This window comes from Pongo abelii, chromosome 8, assembly GCF_028885655.2.
Source record: "Pongo abelii isolate AG06213 chromosome 8, NHGRI_mPonAbe1-v2.0_pri, whole genome shotgun sequence".
Classification (NCBI taxonomy): Eukaryota; Metazoa; Chordata; class Mammalia; order Primates; family Hominidae; genus Pongo; species Pongo abelii.
This window is the reverse complement of record NC_071993.2, coordinates 65,331,455-65,341,545: the sequence shown is the minus strand read 5'-3', so window position 1 is coordinate 65,341,545 and position 10,091 is coordinate 65,331,455. Positions and strand designations below refer to the sequence as shown.

The 10,091-nt window shown below is 46.6% G+C and overlaps 1 long non-coding RNA gene across 1 annotated transcript; it reads right to left on the bottom strand.

Moving 5' to 3' along the window:
- Positions 1 to 2,383: 2,383 nt before the first annotated feature.
- On the bottom strand, positions 2,384 to 6,560 carry LOC129048523 (uncharacterized). Its single transcript, XR_008510899.2, has 3 exons — positions 6,514 to 6,560; positions 3,742 to 3,838; positions 2,384 to 3,190 (listed from the first exon to the last, which is right to left on the bottom strand). It is a non-coding gene; the product is annotated as an uncharacterized LOC129048523 (long non-coding RNA).
- Between the last annotated feature and the right edge of the window lie 3,531 nt (positions 6,561 to 10,091).

Genomic DNA, 10,091 nt, shown 5'->3' with positions numbered 1-10,091 from the left:
ACCTGCATGAAGCCTCTGTGCTCAGGGGTGAGAGGCATATCAGAATGGATCCATGCAGCAAGCTCTCTACCAAGCACCTAGAACCCTATGCTACCTGTTTGCATAGGCAATTTATACAAGCGTCTTCTGCACGACCCATGAGGAGGGCTGCATGGTCCACGGGTGAGTCCTCTTCGAGGAGCAGAGGTCAGCTCCCCCACCTGACCCAGACTTCTCCCCTGCCCCACTGGGTCCCCACTTGGGGACTTTGAATCAGGAAGAGAGTCCCAAACCCTGACTGCCACACTGGGGACCAGCTCAGAATTTTCTAGTGACCTGTAGCAAGACCCTCTGATGCATCCTTCACAGCTGAGGGGATAGGAGAGTTTTCAAGGCCTAGCTCCAGTGCAACCTTCCAGGATTCTACCTCCTCAACTCTCAGACCTCTTATCTGTGCCCCTCCCTTTCTCCTTGTCAAAGATGGAGCCTATATCTGAGTCTTCTCCACATCCATCACACTCACCAATGAAGAATGAACAATGTGTCAGCAGGGAGATCAGCTGATTCAAACATCCCATGTGCAGATGGGAAAATTGAGGGCCATGGCTCCTCCCTTCTTCACACCCTATTTTAGACCCTACAGTTTCCCCAAGTGTTTTAACTCCTTCTGGTTCCTGGATGCTTGTCTACCTGGAATGCCCTTCTTCCTCTTGTCTATCTGGCAGGTTCCTGTACACCCATCAAAACCAATCCCAACAATCCCCTCCTCTGTGAAGCCTTCACTGATCTGCTCCTTTCCCTGACCTCCTGCCAGTAGAGTGATTTCTCATCCTCTGGGTCCCAAGTCACTTAACACCCACCTTTGCAAATGACCCTGAGACATGAACTGCAATACTGCATCTCTGTCCACGCTGAGGTATCCCTCTGGGAGGACTGTGCCTGAGCCTGGAAAGAATGGTCCTGGAGCCCTGGGATGGGGGAGTCAGGGGAGAAGGAGGCTGGACTTCTGAATCCCAGATTTTATGTGCTGCCTGGAGGAGTTGTTCCTCTCTCCACCAGTCTTCCCTAAGCACCTCACTCCTCGATACCACACACATACCTGGCAGGGCCTGAGGAGGAAGGAGGGTGAGCTAGTTTAACTTGGGACCTCCTGGGTAGGACCTTCTAGCTGGAACCTAGAATTGGAATCTTCCTGATTTTACCCTTCACCTTCACAGTCTTTTCAGTTTAATTCTTTAAGAGAATAAAGGTTGGAATATTCGTTTATGAAGAAAAAAATGGAAATGTGGACCTCATAAAAATGAAACCTTCTCCTTATCAAGAGACACTATGAAAATTCTGAAAAGCCAAGCCATGGAGCAGCAGAAAGCATTCACAATAAGCATATCTGACAAAGGCCTTCTATCTAGAATATATAAAGGACTCCTCCAAATCAATGAGAAATGATAGCCCACAGAAAAAACTGGGCAAAGATTAGAATAAACACTTCAGAAAACAGTGCATTTAAATGGCCAATAAACATAAGGGGCTCACTTTCAATAGTCGTTAGAGAAATGTGATATAACCTAACAATAAGATACACCTGTTAGAATGACTAAAATTCAAATGGCTGACAATACCAAGTGTTGACAAGGATGTGCAGCAACCAGAATGCTTATACACCACTGGTGGAAGGATAAAGTGTCCAAGAAGCTTGACAAATTGTCAGTATCTACTAAAGTGGAACACATGTATACCATATAAATCAACAGTTCCACTCGTATGAATCAACACAGTGTAAATGTATACCTTGTTCACCAAAAATGTGCAAGAATGTTCACAGCTACATCATTCATAATAGCTAAAAAGAGAAAACAACCAAAATGCACACCAATGGGAGAACGGATACAGAAAAAATGGAATTCTGTATAGCAGTGGAAATGAACAAATCCCTTCTCTACACAGAAACACAGATGAATCTCAGAACTGTAATGCTGAGCCAAGAAATCAGATATAGGCTGGGCATGTTGGCTCACACCTGTAATCCCAGCTCTTTGGGAGGCCGAGGCAGGATGATCACTTGAGGTCAGGAGTTTGAGACTAGCCTGGCCAACATGGTGAAACCCTATCTCTACTAAAAAATACAAAAATTAGCCAGGCATGGTGGTGCACACCTGTAATCCCAGCTACTCGGGAAGCTGAGGCAGGAGAATCACTTGAACCTGGGAGGCAGAGGTTGCAGTGAGCCAAGATCATGCCACTACACTCCAGCCTGGGCAACAGTCAGAGATTCTGTCAAAAAAAAAAGAAAGAAAGAAAGAAACAAGATACAAAGATCTTGTTTGTGTGATCTTTGTGATCTCATTTAAATAAAGTGTGATCTCATTTAAATAAAGTCCAAAAACAAGCAAAACTGAAAAAGCTCAAAGAAGGAAGATAACCTTAAGAAAATAATAGCTGGGATGAAATAGCCTCTCTCTTTCTCTATATGTGTATGTGTGTGTGGGGTGTGTGTATGCGTGTGGTGTGTGTGTGTGTATACATATATACAATTTTCTGAACTATTTGAGAATTTGAGAACTCCTGACCCTTTACACCTAAATATTTCAGTATATATCTAAATATTTTAATGTTTATTTTCTAAGACAACTGTGTCTTATATAACCACAGTTCAGTGATCAAAATCAGAAAATGTAACATTAATATAATAATATGATCTAACCCACAGCCCACATTCTAATTTCATCAATTATCCCAATAATGTTGGTGATACCCATTTTTTTCCCAGTTGTGGATCCAGTCCAAGTTCAGTACAGGTTTATGCATTGCATTCCATTGTCACATCTTTTAATCTCCTTTGATCTGGAACAGTTCCTTAGTCTTCCTTTTTGTTTCTTGACCTTGACATTTCTGAGGACAGGTCAGCTGCTTTGTAAGAGGTGCCTCAGTTGAGTTCCTCTGGTCATTTCTCGAGGTGGGTTTCGAGCTCCACGTCTGTGGCAGGAGGGAATCCCACTGCAGTTCTGCTGTGTCCTTCTCAGTTATCTCATTGCAGGGCATGTCATGCAGGTCTGTCCTGATGTCGGCCCTGTTTGCTTTGACCCCTTGGTTAGGGTGGTGTCTGCTTGGCCTCTCCACTGTGAAATCAGTGGAGACTCGTAGACTCGTAGAAATCAGTGGAGACTCGTAGACTAACAACGTGTCCTCCTGAGCACCTGCTGTGTGCCTGGCTCTGTGGGGAACAGAAGCCAAAGGTTTGCCAGGCAGACACAGCCACATCTCTCACAGGCTTAGCCCACAGAGGGAACCCATAGAAAACAGTGATTGCAGAACCAACTCGGTGCCAGGGACTGTACTCAATGAGCCCAGTGCATAAGCTCATTTAAACCTGACTGCAACCCTGATAGGAGAAAACTGAATGAATATGTTACTTGCCTACAGTCAGATGTTTCAGAAATAGCAATAATAATAACAACAATAATAATAATGGCTAACATGCTTTTAGCACTTATTTCCTATGGCCAGGCTCTGTTTTCAGTGCTTTACATGAACTTCTATCTTATAGAAATTATTTCTACCTGGACCTCCCAGAGGAGAAATCCAAGGCACAGAAGTCAGTCATTTGCCATGCCATACAGCTGGTAATTAGGATTTGCATCCAGGCAGTCTGTCCCCAAGGCCACCTTCTTAGCCACTCCTTCATATAATCTTTCTAAGGTGATGCCAATGGGGCGGGGGGTGTGAAGGGGGTGGGACTGGGGGATGGGGTGGGGGTACACTCACCTGAGTTAGTGTTTCTGGCCTGTTTTTTCCTTTGTTTCAAGAACATGTTCCTTGGACCCATTCAAGCCTGCTGTGGCACACTGAGAAGAGTTTGTGCCTGGACCAGAGGAAAACATAGAGGAGAGGTACATGGGGGACAGGTAGGAGGTGGCATCATCAGGGACCAGTGAGGGTGCCCCAGGAGGGAGCAGCAAGGCTGTCCCCACCACCTACAGCCCTTCCCCATAGCACACTTCCCCTGCACTGGACTCCAGGACCTCATCCCTGACCAGTGCAGGAAACAGCCTTGTGTCTAGAAGGAACTCCTTGCCCTTCATCTGGGACTCTTCCAATGAGCTCTTGGGTTCTACTGAAAGCCCCTGGGTCACAGTGCCAATTCCGCGACACTCACTACTGGCCTGTTTGCACCACCCACACCTGCAACCATCAACACCATCACCCTAATTTCTCCTGGTCACCAGCCTTTTAGCATCATTCGGCTGAACAGAGGGAAGGCTGTGTTTACAGGCTGGCATGAAGGGAGAACATGCCGATCTCTGTTGCCAGGCTACAAATGACTCTTTCCCCCCGCCTATAAGAAAGAAATAATGATTAAAAAATACTCCGTTGCTTGGCAGTCATCTGGGTGGCTTAGCTGTGAATATTCTGGGGCCAGGAGGGACTCTGCCTTTTACAGAGCCTGCTGCTTCTCTGGGCTCCTTTGGTTTTGGACCTGTGCTTCATCCATCTTATGAAAGAGAAGGTGCTGACCTGTGATCAATGCAGAAAGCAACATGCTTTTTTTTTTCTTTTCAGGGATACACAACCCCTTGATTATTTGATTCCTCTCCTTGAATGGAGGAGACAGAGTTCTCAAAGGACCAGAGGCAGCAGTATTCCAAGGGGCAGAGCTGAGGTCAAGTACAGAGAAGGAAGGGGACATTCAAGGCAAGAAGGCAGAGGGTCACAAATGGAAGACAGCAGCAACTGGCTGAGAAGTGGGGACTGGGAAGCAAGAGGAAAAAGACTTCAACCTGGAGGCTGGGGAGCCCTGCCAAAGAGCCTGAACCTGCTCTGATTGCTGCCTCTTCCCTGAAGCTAGGCAAGATTTTCAGGTGTAAATGCCCAGGGCCTGGTTGCACCCCAGTTTGGCTCTGCTAAAGGTGAAGGCTGGCTCACTTATGTCTGAGACACTGGTCTGAGAGCACATGGCCACAGCATCAGAAGAGTGGTCCATGTGGGCTGGGAAGACCTATGTGTCCTGGATCTCTGAATGTTTTGTAAAGCTCTGTTATTTTTGATAAAAATAACATGTTCAATGTGAGTTCATCTGTGTACCTCTATAAGACTTTTCCTACAAATGTATTTAGAACCATTTTCTAAAATAGTCTTTGTCAGACTACATATGCCTTTTGTTACTGTTGCTTGGGTTTGCCTGATGGGTGAAGACTTTAGCATTCATTCAAACCCCAAAAGGAGGAGGCATAGGCATCTTGGCATAGGATCCCATCCTACAAAAACCCTAAGAGTTGGGTAGTTATTATTTTCCCCCTTGAACAAATGAGGAAACAGAAGCTCAGAGCATTTACAGCTCTCTGTAAGGTCACGCAGCTAATAGGTGGTAGAAATAGCGTCAAGCCTGGGCCTAGGAGAGCCCAACAATTATGCATTTGCCCTGACATAAAATCGCCTTGATGGGAAACCTACAGAGTCTTTTCCACAGGCTTCCCCAACCCCTGAGCACAGGAAGTAGAATTCCTTTAGCTTTTCTTTTTCTTGCTTTCTTGATTTTGTTCTGCAGCCATTTTCTTCTCACAAAGTGTGTTTCCCCGCACAAAAAAGCCTGGCTTTCCAGGAGCGGCACCCACTTTCTGAAGAGTTTACTTGCACTGGGTGTCGGAGTTTAGGATAACTCCATTCAAGGCAGATTTCTCTCCCAGAGAAAGCAACCTGAGGAATCAGAAGGGATGTTGTGGCAAATGCTATCAGATGCCCCGCCACCCCGCTTCAGCAGAGAAGGAAGCTTCTGCTCTAGTCTGCACCATCCTGCAATCAATCAGGACAACCTGTGCAAACTCAAAGGAGAGGTGAGTAATCAGCACCATTGCTTTGCCCCAGACAAAGTCCCTCCATCAGGTTTTCCAGCTTGATGTGGACCTCACTACACAAACTGTGATGCCTTCTGAGTCAGCACAAACCTATGTTTAGCACGCCCATGTGTGTTGTTCAGAAAACTGTGCAAATCTCTCACACTAATCCCCCATGAGTTGATGCATGTGGTCACTGACGGTTAATTCACTCTTAGACGTGGGGAATGCATGTAAATCGATGGTCTTAGCTGTTATTTTAAAATGTGTATTATTGCATTCCCGTGGCACTAGGTCTTAGGAACAGAAGGTTTAGCCAGACAGGTAGAAGAATTGTTGGGCACATTCCCCTACACTGGACTCCAAGACCTCACCCCCGATTCTTTGTTGAAATGTGTTTTCAAAGAGATAAGTTGGCTTTGATATTAAAGTTAAGTTTCCCCTGAGTCAAGGGTTTATTCACTCATCCTTTGAACAAATATTTAGTGAGAACCATGTACTATACCAGAGCATTGCTAGACATTGGGGAGGCAGCGGTGAAGAAGACATAGCTTTCCCTCCTGTGGCGCTGGCATTCGAGACCCATTCTGAGGTACGGAGAGTCTGTTGACATCACTCTCAGGAGAAAATCAAATGCTTGAGAGCTGGTTGATTTTTCCCATGGATGAACAGATCCCAGCACCCATGATATGAGTTTATCACTTACCAGAAATCAGCCTTGTAACTTGTTGTCAGTCAGGGGAAAATGTCACTGTGGAAAGAAACAGATGACCATAAGAGGGGTACCCAGTGTGTGTTGTTGGGACGGCCCCAGAGAGGGAGGTGGCTGGAGGGTACAGGTGCAGCTAACTTGATGTGAGGTCCAGGTGGGTCAACTTGAATTCCATGCCTTCCACTTCCTAGTGGTGTGAACTAGGACCTTACTCTGCTCAATGTTATCTTCTGAGCCTCAGTTTCGTCAGCCATAAATTTGGGGCAATACTGTCATTCCCATAGGATCGTTGTTAGAACACAGTAAGAGACCTTATCCCAATCACCTGGCATGAAGCACAGCCTCTGCACACACTGATCTCCTTGGACCTTCTCCTTTTAAGGTTTTTCCTTGGCTGGGGCAGTTTCACTTATGTTGCCCGTGACAACAGCTTATACGCCTCCAACTTCCTTCTCCCCAAACAGCCTGGGACACTCTGGAGAGCAGCTGCTTCCTTTAACCCCAATGACAATATACTTTTTCCTCCAATCTGGTTCAGTTATGAGAGTGAAAGGGGGTACTGTTGATAATCACACCCAAAAACCAGGCGTAAACCAGGACTATGTAAGCCAGCAGGGACATATGGTCACCCTTCCGCTGCTGGTCTTGTCAGCTGTGAGGGTGGATAGAGAACAGACAGCAAAACCCTCCTTCATGGAATTCTGGCGTCATAGCACAGCCAGAAAAAACAGCTTGATAACCCTCTGGTGCATAGAATTACAAGAGGGCCGCTTCCCCCTACCTCCCAACCCCCCGGGTACACAAGGCCTGTATGATCTCCTTTCTTTCTAAAAGAGACCCTGCGAATACGTTGGAATCTTACTTCTACAATTAGGCCATTTTTGGCTAAGGTGAATGGATTTTTTTTATGTAATCAAAGTCCCAAACCAGTTGACTTTGTGTTATTCAAAAGGGAGATAATCCTGGGTGAGCCTAGCTAAAGCAAGTGTAGGTGCTTGCTAGAAGGACTTGGCCCTTCCTGAAAGAGGACGTGAGTAAGAAGAAAGGAAGAGGTTGGCTGCTCTGTTGGGAGACAGACATGAGACTAGAATCTAATGGCAGCTTCTAGGAGGTCAGAGAGATCCCTGGCCAGCTGCCAGCAAGGAAATGGAGACCTCACTTCCAGAGTTGCAAGCAGACTTTTTCCAACAACCTAAGGGCAGTTGGAAGCAAATCTCTCCCAAGTTGAGCCTCCAGGGGAGAATGCATCCTGGCTGACACCTTGATTTCAGCCTTATGAGACCCTTACTGGGAAGCTCAGCTGAGCCCTGTACAGACTTCTGACATGTAAGTATGAGATTTTGCAAACAAATGTTGTTTTTAGCCACTCAGTTTCTGGGAGTTTGTTAAGCAGCAACAGCAAATGAATAGAATACAACTCCCAACTCACATGGCCATTTTCTTCCATCCTGTACCCACTCCAACTCACCCCACAGAGCCCCTCCTGCTTTGCCATAGCCCCATTCCCTGAGCCCAGCTCCAGACTCCCACCTCTAGGGCACACTCGTTGCCCACTGCCCAAGGTCCTGGGACCTCCTACACATACACCACCTCTGCTGTCAGCACCCATGGCCTTGTGAGTATTCTTCTGCTTAACCACCTTTCACTGGATGTCACCGGGTGCCATGCCCTTTGCATAGGCTGTTTCTTATGCCAATACGAAAAGTATAAATAGCTCCTTCCTACAGTTGTACAAATGAAGGCTGAGAGTGAGCAACTCACCCAGGGTCAATCAGATGCTGAGTAGTGGAGCCAGAATTTGAAACAGGACCTTCTGACTCCAAAGTCAGCTCTCTCTGTACCATGCCTGTTGCCTGCTATCCTGTTCAACTGTTGGGTGTCTCTGATCCCAAGAGAGCTGCATTGCTGTGTTGCTTGACATTTTAAAACATGCTTTCATATAATTCATCTCATGTGATCTTCTAAGGAACCATGTGAAATATTGTTCCTGCAATTTACAGGTGAGAACACTGAGATATGAAGAATATTCATTCATTTACTCCTTCCATATACATGAATTGAATATCTAAGAGGTGTCTTACAGTACTGGACTCCAGGAGACAGAGAAGAACCAACCACTAGCCCCTTCCTAGGGAGCTCACAGTCCAGAGTGGGAAGCTGATGTGTAGAGAGTCATGTGCTACCCAGGGTAGAATCTACTGAAGACAGTAGATTTCAGTGCTGACACAGATGGACACTCAGAGAAAGGATTTCAACCCAGGTATGGGGAGAGAGTCAGAATGAGAGGGCTTCCAGGAGGAGGTAGAGAATGACATGAGTTGAACCTTTAAGAATGAGTGAGTGAACTTGTGGTATCAGGGGTGAGGGTACAGAAGGCCTTGGCAGGACACATGACTGGTATGAGGCAGAACAAAACTCAGAGTAGGTGGCTTCCAGGGCACCCACTGCTTCTCAAGGGAGGTTGAGGTAACTGGTTGAGTGGGGCATCCCGATGGGCATTCCTGGGACCCACATCTGGCATTTAGTGGAAACAGAAACAAATGCACATGCACACACACACACATCAACACATTTAGGTAACACACATGTATACTTACACATACTTGTGCTTCCAACACAGACACACCCACACACTGACACACACAAACACATACATGCACACTCACACACACAGGCACATGCATATCCATACACACACATGCCCACAAACACATACTTACCCATACCCACACATGTACATACATATACAGGCACATACATGTCTCCCCACACACACAACCCCTTTTCAGGAAACCCAGCAGCAGCCCCAGCTCAGCAGAGCCACTGAGACGCCCCAAGAACTGGTTCTTATTATGCAGAACAGAAAGGCAGGTGAGAAACTGTCAAACGCAGTCCCCAACCGCCCATTGAGAACCAAACAGACAGCACTGTGGTTTCCAGGCAAATTCCAGCTGCTTCCCTGGCGCCCAGGGTACATAAACCCAAGAATCCAAATGATGATTTTCCCCTTCAGAAGAATAACATTGTCCAGCCCTCCCTCCTCAGGCCAGACAGGTTCTGTAGCCCTCGCCCTCACCCCCGCAGGCCAGGAAATCCCACCAGGATGAAGTGCCAGCCAAGGGACCAGCCAGCTCCATCAATTTCTCCTGAAAAGCTCAGAAGAAATTTGGTCATAGAAAATCCCTTCCCTCTTTGCTAATAAAACTTATCAGTGCAGGGCAGGAGGCGGGGAGGAGAGGGACCGCAGACACTCGCCTTGCTAAATTACTTGGAGAAATGGCCCTGATCAGCCATCCAGAAGCAAGAAAGGAAGAAAGCAATATAACATTTATCGAGCCCAATTTTTTTTACCTAGATTTTCTCAGTCCTCTAAGCAGCTCTGTGATATTGCATCAGCTCCATTTCATAGATGAAGAAACTGAGGCACAGCTATGCACCAGAAATAACGTAGAGAAAAAACGTGGAGAAAAACCAATGTGGGTCTGAGCCCCTGGCCTGCTCCCTTGCTTGCTGTATGGCTCAGGCTTGTGGCTTCATCTCTCTGCATCACAGTTCCTCCTTAGGACCCCCAG